This window comes from Camelus ferus, chromosome 3 (genome assembly GCF_009834535.1).
Source record: "Camelus ferus isolate YT-003-E chromosome 3, BCGSAC_Cfer_1.0, whole genome shotgun sequence".
NCBI classification, from domain to species: Eukaryota; Metazoa; Chordata; class Mammalia; order Artiodactyla; family Camelidae; genus Camelus; species Camelus ferus.
In genome coordinates, this window is record NC_045698.1 from 80191718 (window position 1) to 80198506 (window position 6789).

Here is a 6789-nt window from a genome sequence, read left to right on the forward strand (position 1 = left end):
GTTTCTTGCCTTCCTCATTTACGCTGTCCTTTCTTCTCACTCACCGTTGCCCCCGGCTTCAGGGCTTCATGCTGGATCTTATTATCAGAAAGGGCTGCATCTTCTAAATCACTAATTCTGACATCCCATTCTCCAAGCACCACTTCCTCTCATTCCAGCTTACTTACCCATGCACCCCTCCATGCTCACTCTGATTTCAAGCCATGGGTCCTGCCACTCTCTGCATCCATCCACTCCCTGCCTCTTTCATCCCCCTCTCTGTCCAGCAGAGCTTTAAAATAGCATTGTCTCCCTGGCAAACACTTTCAGCTCCCCAGCTCCTCTTTCTTTTGGTCACACCTATCTGAATGAAAACCAGTCCTGAATTGTAGAAATACCAGCCTTCTCTGCTTTTGCATTGGGCAGCTGAAGCCTGCGAGAGCAAAACTTCAAGCACACATGTAGGCAGGCTGTACCGTCCGTCATCAGTCTCGTTTGGACCCTCAGTACTGCCTCGTTGTCATCTTCCCTTCCTCTCAGTTAGTCTCTCACTTTCTCCCCTAACCAGTATTTCACCCTCAGTGCCTCCTACTTCCCTGAAAAAACAGAGTCCACCAGTTGGGAGCTTTTTGCTTCTGTACTCCTCATTTCCTCCGTGTCTCCTCTTATGGTGGAGGCACTGTCCCTCCCCAGTCTGAGGCCAATTCCTCCACCTGTTTTCAGATCGTTAACACATTCTCAGAAATTCCAACTGCCTCCACCTCTTTGGCATCTCCCTATTGGCATGTAAACAAGCTTTAGACTCTCTCATCCTAGAAACAAGCCTTCCCTGGGTCTTCTCTTTTTTTCAAGCTACCCCATCTCCTCTCTCTTCCAAAGACAAAGGGTTGTTGACAGTCACAGTTGCCACTTCCTCCTCTCCCATTGACCCATTCCTGTCTGGTTCCCAGCCCTCCACTGACAAGGCTTGTACTCAAGTCTTCAGTGACGTCCACAGCAGTAAATCCAGTGGGCATTGTTAAGTTTTATTTGAAATTTCAACAATGATGGACACTACCACTCCTTCCTCTCTGAAATACCCTTTGCTCTGTGAAATACCCTCCTGGTTCTCCTCCTGCCTCTCTCCTTTTTTTTTTTTTAAATTTTGCTTTTCTTTTGAGGCATTTGAAAGATACAGAACACTTCAAAGAATAATAAAACATCCCAATTTTCATAACCCAGAATTAACAACCGTTAATCTTTTGTCTTATGTGTTTTCTGTGGTTATTTTAACAAGTGAAACATGGTATCTAAAGCTTAGCTTCCTTTTAATCAACACTGTCTTTCCCATTCCCCCCACTTATGTATGGTGACCCCGTCATGAGTTCCTGCACATCTTTATAGTTCATTTTCTATGCTTTTACACATACCATATGTACCACCAGCATATGGAGCAATATTTTTGGTAGATGTTTTTCTTCAAATTAACAGCAATAATAACTTGTTTACTCTTGTCTTCCGATTCATTCTCCAAATTATAGCTTAAGTGATCTTCAAAAGATGCAGATCGAATCACATCACTCCCTTGCTTAAAAACACTTTGACAAACCCAGACCTTCCTAAGGGCCTTCAAGGCTGTACATGATTTGGTTCTTGCCTACCTCTCTGGTCTCAGCTCTGCCGTGCTCCTATCACTTTCTTCCCTCTCCAACATCGCCGGGATGGGAAGCTGTGCGCTCCTTTGTAACTATAGGCCTGCCTTGGAATACTGTCATCTCCCCTGTTCACCTTTTTACCTGGCTGCTTCCCACTCATCCTTCAAGTTTCAGCCTAAGTGTTGCTTTCTCAAGAAAGACTTTCTTGATACTCCAGAATACATCATATCCCCCCAATGATGTGTTCTCTAAGTACCGCATTAGCCCATGTATCACAGTAGAGTTCGTTTGTGATGCAACTGCTTGTTGAATGCTTCTCTTTTCCTGTTAAATCAGAAGCTCCTTGAGTCGTGGGACTACATCTCTTTCATTCCTCTTGTATCTCGAGCCTAGTAGAGAGTAGGGGCCTGGTACATGAAACAGGGGTAAGTTAGTGAAAACAGTGAGTTGTTTTTGAAGGATTCGGTAGGAAAAGAAATAGATTGCCGAATGGGGTAGGACGATTTAAAAAGGGAAAGAAAAAAAAAACTAAAAAGTTATTTTGAGATTTCAGTTCTAAAGATGAACAAAATCTAGGCTTTCCCCCAACATAGAACATGCAGTATACAATGTCTAACTTGGTTTTTGTATGAAGTATAAAAAGGATTTACAGATGTAAGTGACGAGTAAATACCACAATTACAAAACAAGATGCTTGAAAATAAGTTCCAGGAAGAATATAAATATCACTCTAGAGGACCACCGTGGACGGAGATAAAACTGCAATTTGAATCCACTGGGAACAATTCTAGAGCATCTCTGAGGACCACTCTCGCGGCGGCAGGACTGCGCTAACAGTGATTAACTGTCTGCCCCTCTGAATAGCTTCACGGGTGGCGCTCTCTCCAAGTGTAACAATCATGCCACTGTCCCACAGTGACGCTGGGCTCCATTCACTTCTGATATCAAATTATTGTTTGGGAAATGAAGAGAATGGTACATTAGAAATAAGGTAATGAATGAACAATCAATGTTAAGTAAACCAGAACTCTATTTTTCTCTCACAAAAGCCCTTTACATGGAATTGAAGTCTTTGTTTATGTAATGCAGAGCGCAAGCCATCCCTGTAACCTTATTTTCATCTTTCTCTTCCAACATAACTTCTTTTAATTGTCCCTCCTACTAACATTTAGACTGAAAAGTATCTACTTGGATATGAGTTTGTTGAAAAATACAGGTAGCTAAATGTCATTTATGATTTTCACAACCAGATAAACCAGAAGATTAAACACCACTTTGGAATTTGCTGTTTGGCCAAAAGAATGATGAAAAGTAAAATATACTTATTTTCTGAGAACTGTTTTCAAGGCCTTTGCTTCCAGGTAATGGGAGGCCTCTAGAAGAGAGGACCATTCTGGCCTCTGAGCAAATATAAAATTCATTCCAAATCTAGTTTTCAGATGATGTGAGGAAACACTGTACTGATAACCACTAAAAGACTTTTTCCAGGCTGTTTAGGATGAATGTGTATTTAAGAGCAGTTTTATAACCAGAGAAATGGAGACAACTGAGGGTGTTTTGTTTGTTTTAACATCGGAACTTTAAAACAGAAGACAGCTGCTATAAACATCAAACTTAGGCTGGATGACTGTGGACAGCGAAAGTACTTTGAAAAAAATGGTATACTTGCATCTAGAGTAGACTTTTAAATGAAGTATAAAAAAAAAACATCGTCGAATATAAAATTATTCTCTGAAAAGTCCCCTATACGTATAATTATGTAAGAATGGTTTCCTGATGTCTTGATCTGACTTTGGATTTTGTACCTGCGCGAGTCTCTCGTTAATAGTCCTATAAAATACTCACAACACCTAACTTGGTAGATTTAAGAATGTTCTCAGAGATAACTTGTAGGGGGAAATGAGCTTAAATATTATGTTGTAAAATAAATAACCTGTTCTTCGGCATGACCCAGAACTTTCAGATGATTCGGTCACGAGCTACTACTGCTTACTTTGTGCTTCACCAGAACTGAAGACAAGTAGAACAATTGATGTCAGTTTCTTTGTGAAGCCTCTTAAATACACTTTTATTCATAACTAGGTACTTATTAATTTGAACTGGAATGTTATATTTGAACATTGGAACTGAAAACCTACACACTGTTCTCTTAAGAAATATTGTGTCATGAACTGTATTATTAAGACTCTTACAAAAACACACACGTTGATTTCCTCCTGGTTCCTCTCCCCTTCTCTCCATGCTTCAGAGCAATTGAGTCATTTCCTTTCTCCAAATGGCCTTTTAAAGCCTCTTTCTGTTTAAGCAAACTCTTTAAAGGCCCTCACCCTCACCTCCTCCTCCCCATGTCCGGACCCTTCTCTCCTCTACCCTGTGAACAAGATTGCAGGCATGGATTTTTGTATTATTATTAGAGCCCAAAGTTGACAAGTATTTCGCCAGATACTCTTGCCTTGGGGAATTTTCCATTTTTGCTTAATTCCTTAGTCAATAAATCACTTTTTCCAGTCACTTTTTTTTGGGGGGGAGGGGAGTTTAGCTATTTTTCTTATAAAGCACACCATATAAACTATAATAAGAATATTCTACGGTATTACTATTTTTTATGAAAGTATAGTTGATTTACAATGGTGTGTTTCTGGTGTACAGCATAGTGATTCAGTTATACATATATATTCTCTGTAATATTCTTTTTCATTATAGGTTATTACAAATTATTGACTATAGTTCTCAGTAGGACCTTGTTGTGATGTACCCTGTATGTAGTAGTGTGTATCTGCTAATCCCCAACTCCCAGTTTATCCCTCCCCCGCTTCCCCCTGTGGTGGCCGTAAGTTTGTGTGGCATCATCGATTCGCTCACATGGAGCGTGGGTTAGTCTTAGGCCCTCAGGTTCCTGTCAGTGTGTTAGGGGATGTCAGGTACTTTAGCTACCAGCGTGCTGTCTGGGTTCACATCACAACATCATCCTTCCAGCTGCTCAGACCGAACAACTTAGAGGCATCCTGACTTCTCTCGTTCTCCCGTTTGTCTCAGCCAGTTCATCAGCACATCCCGCTGGCTCTCCCTTTAGAATACACCCAGAGTCTGACTACTTCTCCTTTCCCCGTTATCACACCGGTCCAGGCCACTGTCACCTTCACCTGGAGTCTCCTCATCACTGGTCTCCCGGTTTCTGAACTTGCCGTCTTCTCTACCCTACAGTCTCGTCCCCGAATCGCCGCCAGAGTGATCCTTTAACGTTTTCAATAAAATCGTAACACTCCTCTGCTCCAAACCATCCAGTGGTTTCTTTCCCACCTGCTTCAGGGCAAAAGCCAAAGCCCGTGCCTCACAGCCCGTCCCCTCCCCCCGGCCCCTCACTCGCGCCACACTCCACCTCTCGCGCCTGTTTCTCCTCTTCCCCAAACAGCATTTCCTGGGCTAGCAGTGGGGCGCACTCCCTCGCCTTCTGCAGGTCTTTGCTCCCCGACCACAAGCCCTCCACCTTGTGCTTGCTCCCATACCCACTGCGCTACTCCATTTTCCCTCATAGCCCTTGTTGCCAGATGACCATGTATCTACTTACTTGCTTATATGTTTCATGTCTGTTTCCTGCCACTCAGACAAAGCTTCAAGAGGGCAGGAACTGACTCTCTTGTTCCACTCTATCCCCAGCACTTAGGGCAGTGCCTGCCACATCCTAGAAATGTAATAAGTATTTGTTGGGTGATAGAGTGAATAACGACACCTTCCCAGGTTTAATGTCAGTCGTGTTAGAACCACTGGGTACCTGGACTGCATAGTAGGTAACATTTAAAGCAAAGTGAGTAGCTCTCTGTCGAGAAGTTTGCTCCCAAATACATGTTTCTCTTTAAAGAGAGTTAAATGAATGTACAAAAGAATATGATTATAATCTTGGGATAGAAAGGGCCTTCTTATGACCCTAAGAGCATAGCCTCGAAAGGAAAACAACTAGAAATTTTAACTATTTCCAAAATAAACATTTTAATAAGACAAAATATACCATAAATAAAGAGGCAGATGGCAGATGGGGAGACAATATGCAACCTAACTCACGGACAAAGGGGAAAGAACCTACAAAGGAGTCAGACAAATTGAGTAAGACTGTGATAAACAATCTGATAGGAAAAAATGAGCAAAACCCATGAAGAAGCAGGAGGGAATGCAGTTGGCTAATAATTATCCCAGAAGATGCTCAACTTTATACTAATCAGGGAAATAACAGATTTAAACAGTAACATAACTTTTATACTCATCAGATTGGCAAAGAATATTTAAGTTTGATCATCTCAAATGTTGCAAGGATGCTCCGGCAGCCTCATAAATGACCAGTGAGCGTGTAAGTTAGGACAGCCATCTTGGAGGGCAGTTTGACGGTTATCTATTAAAATCGATGGTGGGCTTATTCCATGATCCAGCAATTCAATTTTGGGCACCTACCCCGGAGAAGTATTCATGTTTGTGCACAGAGAGGCATGTGTAAAGATGTTCATTGCAGGGTAGTCTGTAATCAGGAAAAATATTAGAAATGATTTAAATGTTTAGCAATATGGTGGTAGTTGTTTAAAACAGCTCATACGATCTGGTGATCATATTTTAGAATATCATGCAGCAACTAAAAAAACAATACAGCAGATACCTCTATACTATTCTGAGAACTCACCAGGACGTATTTTTTAAAAAACAAATTGAAGAAGTCTACACACAGGTAGGTTCTTAAAACTGGACAGAACTAAAATAACCTCATAAAATCCCTAGTGGTTTTTTTGTTTGTTTGTTTTTTGTTGTTTAATTAAAAGGTTTGGAACATCCCTGTACCTGAGAATTGATAATGGAGGTCATAACTGGGGAAGAAGCATGTAGGTGGGGGAAAGAGGGGAAGATGTTGTTATGGACTGAATGTTTGTGTCCCCCCAGACTTACATGCTGAAGCCCTAACCCCCCAACGTGGCTATATTTGGAATAAGAAAGTAGGTTAAATGAGGTTGTAAAAAATTCACAGGATTAGTGTCCTTGTAAGACACATGGGAGAGCTAGCTCTCCCCCAGCCCAACCCGCACACCATCACCAGGTGAGGGTACTAGAGAAGGTGGCCATCTACAAGCCAGAAGAAGAGCTCTCACCTGAAACCAAACCCAGTAAACCCTGTAGGAACCTTGGTCTTGGACTTCCA